Source organism: Myotis lucifugus, unplaced genomic scaffold (genome assembly GCF_000147115.1).
Source record: "Myotis lucifugus unplaced genomic scaffold, Myoluc2.0 scaffold_2, whole genome shotgun sequence".
Lineage (NCBI taxonomy): Eukaryota > Metazoa > Chordata > Mammalia > Chiroptera > Vespertilionidae > Myotis > Myotis lucifugus.
This window is the reverse complement of record NW_005871050.1, coordinates 24,384,477-24,397,231: the sequence shown is the minus strand read 5'-3', so window position 1 is coordinate 24,397,231 and position 12,755 is coordinate 24,384,477. Positions and strand designations below refer to the sequence as shown.

At 36.7% G+C, this 12,755-nt stretch overlaps 1 protein-coding gene across 2 annotated transcripts in view; it reads right to left on the bottom strand.

The window, feature by feature from the left end:
- DCX (doublecortin) overlaps nucleotides 1–1,521 on the bottom strand; it is a 149,697-nt gene extending 148,176 nt beyond the window's left edge. The window contains exon 1 of one of the 2 annotated variants that reach the window (XM_006082220.2): nucleotides 1,485–1,521. The gene's annotated coding sequence lies outside the window, so the exon portion shown is untranslated. The remainder of the gene's footprint in view (nucleotides 1–1,484) is intronic. The other variant, XM_006082218.3, reaches the window with a different exon arrangement.
- Nucleotides 1,522–12,755: the final 11,234 nt, after the last annotated feature.

Here is a 12,755-nt window from a genome sequence, read left to right as displayed (position 1 = left end):
TTGGGGTGAGAGATAGAGACAGGCACTTTTGGCACTGTTCCAAACAGAGAAGTGGGAGGGATGTTGAAATAGCTTGAAATCCTGGGACCTACTGACACTGGCTCCTATCAAATTGTAACTTCGGGCTAAATACATTAAAACCGGCATCTGTTTCCTCACACATGCTCACATGACTAACAGTTGAATATGAATCCATAGCCTAACAAAATTCCCCTTGAAGAGAATAGAAGGAGCTAGCCAACGTTAGCATCTCTAGCTTAGGAAACAATTTTTGCATCTCAGTAAAATGACTATGAAGGGGAGTGTTTTAATTTTATTCCAAACTCTCTTTCCTATTCTAATGTGTGCATACCCTCCCCCCAGAATAAGCCTTGAGTAAGAGTCTCCTCTAAAGGGGCAGCCTCCAGGGAATAGCCAGTGTCTTTGTGCTATTCATCAAACCCTTTCCCCACCAAGCTGGTACAGCTATACAACATTCATAAGAAATAAGCTGGGGAAAAAAGGATTAGAAAATTCAGTTACTTAACAATTTATTAGCTTTGCTTCCCTCTGGTTCCATTTAGTAACAAAATCCTCTTCTATTTTTTTTATATGCTTTATCCCCCTTCCCACCAATGCAGCCCCACCTCTTAACAGAATAATTTAATTGTTTAAAAGATTCCCAAATGAATCTCTGAACAGCATATGGGGTCTTTAGAAGCAAGCACACCTTTCATTGTTCTGAGGTTCTAACCTGACTGAAGGGACATTTTGCCTTCACAGCAGGCAATTCACCCCAAACGTGTCTATTGCCCAGGTGTGTTACAAGAGGAGGAAAAGATGGTCATCTGTCAGATTTGCTTTCCCCTTCTGTTGAACAACAACAACAAAAAATCAAAACATGAAACCAAATTCAACAGAAGTCTCAAAAGCTAGCAAAGGTAGTGACAGCTTAGGAAACAAACTATTAACATGCATCTCACAGATGGGGATAAAAGGACTCACAAAGCAAGCAGAGCTCAGCTGCTACACACTGCCACATTGAGATATTTGCAAGGGACCAGAAGGATATGAGATAAAGGAGGACTGCTGCCTAGTAGGTTTTCCAGGCTCAGTCTCCTTTTTCTTCCAGTGTCACCATGACCTGTGCTGAGCTCAGCATTGTCTGTCAGACAACCTGCAGTGGTAGAGACCCCACCTCCTCAAGACAAGTAGCAAGCATTTCCCCAGGCGTGCTAGCAATGCTTGGCTCTAGTGTCAGGGTGGTATTATTCTAAATCGACATCACAGTGAAAACAAAGGAACATCAAACTCACTTTTTAAAAGGAAAATTCCAGGTAGAGGCTTAGGAAACAAATCCAAGAATAAGGCAGGAGGCAAAAAGAGACAGAGAGAGAGACAGAGGGGTGGAGAAAAAGAGAGAGAAAGAGAGAACTTTGCCTTGTGCTTTTCCCGTTTGACATCTGTTACATTCTTCCTGAAAATAACTTGAAAGCCCCACTCACCGGTTTTCTGCTGGTTGGGTGGAGATGCTGAGAGAAAGAAAACCAATCTCTCTGTGCCTTTGTTGTCTGAGCTCCAAGCAAGAAATTCCTGCCAGGGTGGATAGATGCCTTCTAGGTCCTAGTGCCTTGCCCAGCATCTCCCCTATACTCAGGCTTAGTGAATCCCCCAACCTCCTATGATTAATTGCATGTTTTTTTTTCAATTTTCAGCCTGCATTAACAACTAGAAAGGTTTCATTTATAACCAACAGGAAATTGCAGGGTAGCAAAAAGATTGCACAGGCAAGTTTAGAATGCTCTAATGAGCAATGTGCTAGCCTTTTCTTTTAACGAATTGGTAATTTCACTTGGCCAAAATCTTGACTTAATCTGCCTGGGGGGCTGGACACAGTCAAAGCAGGCTTCTTCGAAATTGTCAATATCTTCCTTTCACCTTCTTGAGAGAAAACAATTAAATCGGCAAGTTATTTAAGGAATTTTAGTCTGTACATCCAACAACTGGGTATTTTTTTAAATGAGGACAATGGAACAGACTAAGAGGGAGTAGGAAACAGACAAGACAAGGGGAAAGAGTTCCAGATTTCATAGAGTATAGAGTTGAAAAAGGACCCCAAAGACCTTTTAGCTTTGGTTAATGGGATCTGCGAAATTTACCTTTGAGAGTTTGAAACTTAAAATCCAACCCAGAGACCTTTCTATGTGAACTGAGTCTGATGGCTACAAGATAAATATTAACAGCTTTCTCCTCGAATGTCCTATTTGTTACTAATTGGCTTATTTACATCAGATATATTATAAAGAGCAAGGAAGCATCCAAATTGAATTTATTAAATCTAGCCAAACTGTAAGATGAAAGAAGAGAAAGATGAGAGACTAAAGTGGGGTGGGCTACCATTTTCACAACTGAGGTTTCATGTATTAATATTTAACAGACTTGAACTATCATGGTTCCATTTTTACTTGGCTTCCAGGAAGCTCAGAGACATTAGTATGCTCAGTAATTATCTTATATCTAATTCCAAGTATAAGTAACCCTTTTCACACACACACACACACACACACACACCCCAAGAGTTTTTCTCAAATACACACATATATATATATATATATATATATATAGCTATTGAGGGTTTACAGTTAAGCACTTTATGTGTATGTGTTTTACTGTAAGCTACCTCAAAGTTGGATAAAAATATGATTTTTCTTCTCTGGAAGGTGTTGGCTTAGCAAAGCCTAAATTATCTATGTTAGCTGGGTGGTCAGCCTCAAGTGCACAACCAGTATAGCCAAGTCCCCCTTGCTGCTGCACTCCTGGTTTCTAAATAAGTTCCTGAGGGAACTGCATGTGTCTTTTTCATTTGTTTCTGCCTTAAATTGTAGTCACCTCTTGAAAAACCAGGGTTATTCAGGTCAGGTGCACAGAAATATCAAGGAATGGGAGTAGAGAAATATGGAAATTCCAATCAATGATTGCAACATCCTGTCCAGCAAGGCCAATATCTTAATTTTTTCTTGCATCATAAGCATTCTGTAAATATAAGCAATTCATTTTGCATCAAAATAAAAAATAATTTTATTTCCAGTGAGGATATAAGAATAGATAGATTTTTAAAACTTAAAAAAGGGGAATTTAGAATAGATATTAGAGAAAATGTCCTCATGGTATGAGATTTGCAACACTACAGTGGAAGCTGCAAACTGTTTCTAAAAGACAATCTAGAATAGATGGCTTTGTTTGTTTTACACATACCAGAGAGCAGGGGGGTGAACAAAATCAGTTTCCAAGTGTGAGGTATGTGGATGTTAATAGGTGTTCTTTGTTGCCTGAGCTCCAAGGAAAAAGGTTCTGTGTTCAAAAGCCTTTCAAAGTTGATGTGCTACACAAAATTAGTTTTTTTTTATCATGAAATTTCTCTGGGCCTTTAAGATTCTTAAAATATGACACAAGTCTCCAAAAAGACAACTTAGTATAAAGAGTTTACCAGGCTTTTTTTAAGCTCAGAACCCACCCACCTTTAGCCCCAAGTATCTTATGGACTAATGTTCTGTGGAAAAAACTTTTGTAAAACCTGGACTAGATCATCTTGATACTGGGGAAGGGCATGTAATAAGAATAGAGCCATAGTTGCTTAACAATTAATCACCTTACTAACTACTGATGAGAAGTTTTCTTACCGATCTTGGGAAACTGGAGGATGAAACAAGCCTTTAAAAAGATAAGATGCCTCAATGGGTCCATTACTCAGAAAAGAAATATATTTTGAGAACAGACCAAGGATAGGACACACTTTGATTGCTGTAACTGGACCCTGACCCCCTCCAGGAGTTTTTCTCAGGAATGCTGACCATTCTCTGGTCCCAGGAACAGGCTGAGCTGTTTGTAACATCATAGAAGATTAACCACCTTGTTATTGAGCTCCTGAAAGCCGGACTGCAGACCGTACTCTCCCCCTTCCCTGTTACAGTACCCTTGCAGCTAATTTTCTACTTCATGTGCATATATATATATATATTCAGCCAACTTGTGAGAGGGTTCAGAGCAGACTTTCCAGGGTGACTGACTGCTTTCCCCATACTGCTGGCATCATTGGAATTAACGCTCATATATGATTCAACCCTGTCTCTGGTTAATTTGGCTCAAGTAGTGACTGGCAGCCTCAGACCCATTGTGCCTGGTTTAAATCTCACAAACATGTATTTTTCTCAAAGAACTCTCATCTACTCACTAAGACATTTTCTCTCCCATCTTTAGAGAAGGATCACTGGCAGAAGAGAGGTATCAGGCACGAGTTCAGGGGGAAAGTACTTCTTTGTGTATGGAAGTCAACGTTGATGATCAAGGAAGCATTATGGTCAAGGGTTCAATGATTAAAGGAAAAGTATAAAAACCCCACTGTGAGAAATGCAGCAGTAAGACTTTTTGAGTACTTACCATGTGACCAGTACCACAGACAAGATGCACAGTAGGAGACATCAGTCACTGCTCCTGAGGGGCTTGAATATTCATTGAGGAAACAGGACAAGAATATGAATCTTTATAAAATCATGAAGGAGAAGGAATTAGATCTTTCTTGATATGCTGTGGTCTGGGTTACTCAAACTCAGTTTAAAGATCAGGGTCAAGACATAAGACCATCCATCATATGGACATACACATACACACAGAGAGAGAATCATTAGTTTATATTACCCATGAAAAAAAAAAGAATAGGATCTGGGGTGGGGTAGATAAACAAGAAATAAGGTTGGAAATATATCCAAATTATTTATGGTGATCATAAAACTATAAAGTACATAGGAAAAAATCCAACAAATATCTGTAGGAACTTTATTGAGAAAATAAAAATTATTGAAAAACATAACAGAAGCTGTAAATAAATGTAGAGCCAGAACATACTCATGGATGGCAAGATGCAATATTGTAAAGATATCATCCCGAGTAATGTATATAAAGAAATTCTAATTAAAAACCCCAACATAAATTGAAGGACATCTGTAATACTGTCAAATTTTTTTTAAAAAAGGAGAAATTTTGTGAAAGTCACAAATATTAGTTATTGTGAAACATCTGTTATTATGATTATTAAATTAGTAAATATATGTAATATTTTACTTATTTAGTAAACAGTATGTATAAGTATTACCTTTATTATCCCCCAAATATTCACATGCCAACTTCCTCACTTCTCTCAAGTCTTTCTTCAAATAACTTCTTAATGTGACAAAACTAGACAACCCTATTTAAAGTTACAATCATTCCTCCCAATCCAGCACTCCCAATTTCCCTTATACTGCTCAGTTTCTTTCCATAACACTTGTCATCTTCCAACATACTACATAATATACCTATTTATTGTGTTTATTATATATCTCCCCAAAGTAGAATACAAACTCAACAAGGGCAAGAGATTTAATGAAATATAATTAATGATTAGCAATCATTTTATTTGTCTTAATACTGTATTCAAAGTGACTAGAACAATGTTTAGAAAATTGGTATAAATATTTGTTTAACTGGATAAAGTAAGGAAAGCATGGAATATTCAACAGATGAGATTGGGATTAACTTTCATATGGGAAAAATTAAATTAGATCACCTCACATGTTATATAATAATAAACTCCAGACATTTTAAAGACTTGATTATAAAGAACAGAACTTTAAAATTATTAGAAGAAAATCTAGGAGACTCTCTTTAAATTCTTGTGATAAAAAAAAAGACCTTCACCAAGAGGCAAAAAGCAGAAATCTTATAGAAAAACTAGAGGCCTGGTGCATGAATTCGTGCATGGGTAGGGTCTGGCCTGCCCTGATGGGGGGGGTGCGATTGGGGATGGGGCCGGCTGGGGGGAGGGGCTTCGGGCTGTTGACCAGCCAGCCCCATCCCCTGGTTGAACTCCTGGTCAAGGGGACAATTTGCATATTAGCCTTTTATTACATAGGATAATAGTAAATTTGATTACAGGAGAATTTAAAGCCTCTGAAGACAAAAGATAGCATCAAAACATTAAAAGATAAGTAGTAGACTGAGGAAATATATTTGAATCTTATATAACTGATAAAGGATTAAAGTCTTGATACATATATAAAGTTATACCATATCAATAAGAAAAACGCAAAACTCCAATAGGAAAAATGAGCATATAATATGTCCATGTTGTTCATAGAAGAGGAAACCCAATTGGCCAATAAACATGTGAAAATACACTCAACCTCACACTTAACTAGGGAAATCAAAGTAAAAACAGAAATTACATATTTCACAAACATTAGGTTGATAGACATTTTTAAGTATGGCATACCAAATATAGGCAAAGACAAAAAAAGCTGAAACTTTTATACAATGTTGGAGGAAACATAAATTGGCTCCATTTTTTTAATTGTTTTATTGCTTAAAGTATTACAAAGAGTATTATATATGTCTCCTTTTGCAACAGCATGGATGGAACTGGAGAGCATTATGCTAAGTGAAATAAGCCAGTCAATGAAAGAAAAATACCACATGATCTCACTCATTTATGGATAATTAAGACCATTATAAACTGATGAACAAAAATAGATACAGAGGCAGAGAAACATCAAACAGGCTGTCAAACTACAGCAGGAAAGCCGGGGAGGGTTGGGGGGGTGGGTAAGAGATCAACCAAAGGACTTGTATGCGTGCATATAAGCATAACCAATGGACACAAGACACTGGGGGGTATGGGAGGCCGGGGGAAGGTCAAGGGGAGGAAAAAAAAGGAGACATATATGGCTCCATTTTGAAGAGTAATTTTTGGTAACTAGTAAATTTGAAAATGTATATCAACCTATGACCCTAAAATTTCATTTCTAGTTATGCATCTTAGGAAAATTCTCATGCATGTGTTCAAGAAGAAAGCTACAAGGATATTCATAACAGCATTATTTTAAATGTTGAAAATTAAATAAGCCAAATTCCCATCATTGGTATAACAAATTGGATTAGTGGTTATTAATACATGAAATATTATATAAAATAAATGTGTGCTATGTGTAAATGGTGGTGCATAGATTTCTGTGCAGCCATAGTTTTTATTTCTCTGGAAATAAAATGCTGAGAAATGCAATTGCTGAGTCATATGATAATTGTACATTTAGGGTGGATTTTTTTGTGTGATTTTTTTGGGGGGAGGGGGTTGTTGGCACCATATTTTATTTTATATTTTTATATTAAATCTTTATTGTTGAAAGTATTAAATATGTCCCCCGTTTCCCCCCTTTGACTGTATATTGCCCACCTCTGCCCCCCACCCCAGACCTTCACCACCATATTGTCTGTGTCCACGGGTTATGCATAAATTGGTATGCATACAAGTTCTTCAATTGATCCCTTCCCTCCCACCCACCCTCCCCCATCTTCCCTCTGATATTCCACAATCTTTTCTATGCTTATATGTCTCTGGATCTATTTTGTCCATCAGTTTATTTTGTTCATTAGATTCCACATATGAGTGAGATCATGTGATACTTGTATTTCTATGACAGACTTATTTTACTTAGCATGATACTCTCCAGGTGTCTCCATGCTGTCTCAAAGGGTAAGAGATCCTTCTTTTTTACTGATGCATAGTATTCTATGACGTAAATGTACCACAGCCTTTTTCTCCACACATCCATGCATGGGCACTTGGGCTGTTTCCAGACCTTAGCTATTATAAATTGGGCTGTTAAGAACATGGGGATGCATATATTCTTTCAAATTAGTATTTTGGTCTTCTTCGGATATATTCCCAGAAGTGGAAATATTAAGTCATAAGGCAGTTCCATTTTTAATTTTTTGAGGAAACTCCATACTATTTTCCATAATGGTTGCCCGAGTCTGCATTCCCACTCACAGTGTACTAGGGTTCCCTTTTCTCAAATCCTTGCCAGTACTTGTTATTTGTTGATTTGTTGATGGGAGCCATTTTGACAGGTGTGAGGTGATACCTCTTTTTGATTTGCATCTCTCTAATGATTAGTGACTTTGAGCATTTTTTCATGTGTCTCTTGGCTATTTGTATGTCTACTTTGGAGAAGTGTCTATTTAGGTCCTTTGCTCATTTTTAATTGGATTGTTTGTTTTCCTTTTGTTAAGTTCTATGAGTTCCTTATTTATTTTGGATATTAACCCTTTAACAGATGTATCATTGCCAAATATGTTCTCCCATGCAGTGACCCCCTTTTTGTTTTGTTGATGGTTTCTTTTGCTATTCAGAAGCCTTTTATTTTGATTTAGTCCTATTTGTTTATATTCTCCTTAGTTTCCTTCGTCCTAGCAGATGCATCAGTAAACATATTGCTATGAGAGATGTCTGAGATTTTGCTGCCTATGGTTTCATATAGGATTTTTGTGGTTTCATGACTTACATTTAAGTCTCTTATCCATTTTGAGTTTATTCTTGTGTATGGTGTAAGTTCATTGTCTACTTTCATTTTTTGCATGTATTTGTCCAATTTTCCCAACACCATTTATTGAAGAGACTCTCTTAACTCCGCTGTATGTTCTTACCTCTTTTGTCAATTATTAATAGAGCATAATGGCTTGGGTCCATTTCTGGGGTCTCTGTACATTCCATTGATCTGCTGATATATGCCTATTCTTGGGCTAGTATCAGGCTGTTTTGAGTACAGTGGCTTTGTGCTATAACTTGATATCCAGTATTGTGATCCCTCCAACTTTCTTCTTCTTTACCAAGATTGCTGTGGCTATTAGGGGGCTTTTTTTGGTTAAATATAATTTTTAGAGTATTTGTTTTAGATCTTTGAAATGTGCTGTTGCTATTTTAATAAGGATTGCATTGAATCTATAGATTGCTTTGGGTAGAATAGACATTTTAATGTTAATTTTACCAAGCCATAAACACAGTATATTCTTACACTTATTTATATCTTTATCTCTTTTCTTCAATGTCCTGTAGTTTTCCAAGTACAAGTCTTTTACCTCCTTGGTTAAGTTTATTTCTAAGTATCTTAATTTTTTGTTACAGTGGTAAATTGGATTTTTTTTGGTTTAGTTTCTCTTTCTGAGAATTCATTATTGGTGTATAAAAATGCCAGCAATTTCTGAGTGTTAATATTGTATCCTGCTACATTGCCAAATTCATTTATTAAATCTAGTAGTTTTTGACGGAGTCTTTAGGGTTTTCTATGTACAATGTCATGTCATCTGTGAATAATGAGAGTTTTACTTCCTCCTTTCGAATTTGGATGCCATTTATGTTTTCCTCTTGTCTGAGTGCTGTGGCTAGGACTTCGAGTACTAAGTTGAATAAGAGTGGTGAAAGTGGACATCCCTGTCTTGTTCCTGTTTTTAGGAGAAATGGTTTTAGTTTTTGCTCATTGAGTATGATGTTGGCTGTAGGTTTGTCATATATGGCCTTTATTATGTTGAGGTATGGTCCTTCTCTTCCCACTTTGTTGAGAGTTTTTATCAAAAATGGGTGTTGGATTTTGTCGAATGCTTTTTCTGCATCTATTTTTTTTTATTTGAGAGAGAGAGAGAGAGAGAGAGAGAGAGAGAGAGAGAGAGAAGCATCAATGATGAGAGAGAATCATTGATGGGCTGCCTCCTGCACACCCCACACTGGGGATCAAGCCTGCAACCCAGGCATATGCCCTGATGGGGAACTGAACCATACCTCCTGGTTCAGAGGTCGATGTTCAACTACTGAGCCATGCTGGTCGGGCTTCTGCATCTGTTGATTTGAGCATGTGATTTGTGTCATTTAATTTGTTTATGTGATGATCACGTTTATTGATTTGTGAATATTGTACCAGCCTTGTATCCCTAGATTAAGTCCCACTTGGTCATGGTGTATGACTTTTTTTTTAATATATTGCTGGATCTAATTTGCTAATATTTTCTTGAGGATTTTAACATCTATGTTCATCAGGGATATTGGCCTGTAATTCTCTCTCTTTGTAGTGTCTTCATCTGGTTTTGGAATTAAGATAATGCTGGCCTCATAAAAAGAGTTTGAAAGTGTTCCTTCCTCTTGGATTTTCTGAAATAGTTTGAAGAGTATAGGTGTTAGTTCTTTGAATATTTGGTAAAACTTCCCTGTGAAGTCCTCCTGACCTGAGCTTTTGTTTGCTGAGAATTTTCGGATTACTGCTTCTACTTCATCAGTCATTACTGGCATATTCAGGTTTTCTGATTCCTCCTGATTCTGTTTTTGGAGATTGGGTTTTTCTATGAATTTGTCCATTTCATCCACATTACCCAGGTTGTTGGCCTATAGTTTTTCATAGTATTTTCTTACAATCTTTTGTATTTCTGTGGTGTCAGTTGTTACTTCACTGCTTTCATTTCTGATTTTATTTATTTGAGTCATCTCTCTTTGTTTCTTGATGAGTCTGCCTAAAGGTTCATCAATCTTATTTATCTTTTCAAAGAATGAGCTCTTGGTTGCATTGATCTTTAGTATTGTTTGTTTGATTTTAGTCTCTATGTCATTTATTTCTGCTCTAATCTTTATAATTTCCTTCCTTTTACTTACTCTGGGTTTTGTTAATGTTCTCTTTCTAATTCTTTAATTTGTATGGTTAAATAGTTTATTATTAATTTTTCTTGTTTTTTGAGGTATCCCTGTACCGCTAGGAACTTCCCTCTCAGGATTGCTTTTGCTGTGTCCCTGAGATTTTTGGTCATTGTGTGTTTATTTTCATTTGTTTGCAAGAAAATTTTCATTTATTTCTTGATCTCATTGGTAACCCATTCATCCTATATAATAAAGAGCTAATATGCTAATTAGACCAAACAGCAGAATGACCTTCCAGATGACCTTCCAGACGAAGCCAGGGCTGTGAGGGCTGAGGCAGCTGGGGCTGCAAGGGCCGAGACCCTTGCACGAATTTCGTGCACTGGGCCTCTAGTTGTTTAATAACATGCTATTTAGCCTCCATGTGTTTGAATGTTTTTGAGTGTTTCTACTGTAGTTTATTTCTAATTTCATTCTATTGTGATCTGAGAATATGGTTGAAATGATTTCAATCTTCTTGAACTTGTAGAGACTTGTTTTGTGTCCTAACATGTGGTCTATCTTTGAGAATGACCCATATCCACTTGAGAAGAATGTATATTGTGCAGCATTGGGGTCAAATATTCTATAAATGTCAGTTAAATCCATCTGATCCATTGTGCCCTTTATAGTCACTGTTTCCTTGTTAATTTTTTTTCTGGAAGATATATCCTGTGAAGTCAGCAGAGTGTTGAAATCCCCTACTATGACTGTATGCTGTCAATCTCTCCATTAAAGTCCTCTAGAAGTTATTTCATATTTAGGTGCTCCTATATCAGTTGCATATATGTTTACCAGGGTTATATACCCTTGTTGGATTTATCTCTTTAGTTTCATATGGAAACCTTTGTTGTCTCTTGTGACAGCCTTCATTTTGAAGTCTATTTTGTCAGATATGAGTATTGCGGCTTTTTTTTTCATTTCTATTTGCATGGAAAATGTATTTCCATCTCTGCACTCTTATCCTGTAAGAATATTCTGTTCTGAGGTGGGTCTCTTGTAGACAGCATATAATTGGGTCATGTTTTTTTTTTTTATCCATCTAGCTATCCTATGTCTTTTGATTGAGTCATTTAAGCCATTTGCATTTAAGTTATTTTTGATAGGCACTTATTTATTGCCATTTTAATCCTGTATGCCTATGTTTCTCTCTATCTTTTTCTTCTCATTATAGCAGTCCCTTTAGCATTTCTTCCAGTGCTGGTTTGGTGGTGATAAAGTACTTTAGCCTTTTTTGTGTGTCGGAAGCTCTTTATTTCACCATCTATTTTGAATGATAGCCCTGCTAGATATAATAATCTTGGTTTCAGATTTTGCTTTTCATTATCTTGAATACTTCATGCCATTCCCTTCTGGCCTGTATAGTTTCTGATGAGAAATCAGCTAATAGCCTCATGGGAGCTTCTGTGTAGGAAACAAATTGATTTTCTCTTGTTTTCTTTAAGAGTCTCTCTTTGTCTTAAATTTTTTCGCATTTTAATTATAATATGTCTGGGTGTGGGCCTATTTGAGTTCTTCTTGTTTGGTATTCTCTGTGCCTCCTGGACTTGTGTGACTTTTTCCTTCACTAGTTTAGGGAAGTTTTCTGCCGTTATTTCTTCAAACATCTTCTCTATCCCTTGCTCCCTTTCTTCTCTTTCTCACACTCCTACTTTGCAAATGTTGTTATGATTCATTTTGTCCCATAGCTTCCTTAAGCTGTTCTCCTGTTTTTTAATTATTTTTTTCTTTTTAGTTCTCTGATTTTTTCTACCGTGTCTTCTAATTCCCTGATCTGATTTTCAGCTTCCCCTAATCTGGGTGTTTCTTCCACTGTGTTCTTTATTAGTGCTATGTCATTCTTCATAGTTATTATATCTTTTCTCATGCTCGTGAACATCCATGTAATCATTATTATGAGCTCTATGTCTAATACATTTCTTACCTCCATTACATTTAGTTCTTCTTCTGGAGAAATGCCTTGTTCTTTCGTTTGGGGGTTATTTTTTTGTCTCCCCATTTTGGCTGCCTCTTTGAATTTGTGACTATGTATTAGGTAGATCTAGTACACCTTCCAATCTCTAGTGTAGGACAGTGTCAAATACTGTTTCTGACTAATTATATCAGGCAATGACTCAAAGCCTCCCAGAGACCTGCATCTGCCTGTAGACTGACTGTATTCAAACTTGAGTTGCCTCAGACTATCGCCCACAGTTGGAGCAAGAGGTTTTCCAACAAGGTGTGGACAATTGCTTCTGCCTGGAGGCTA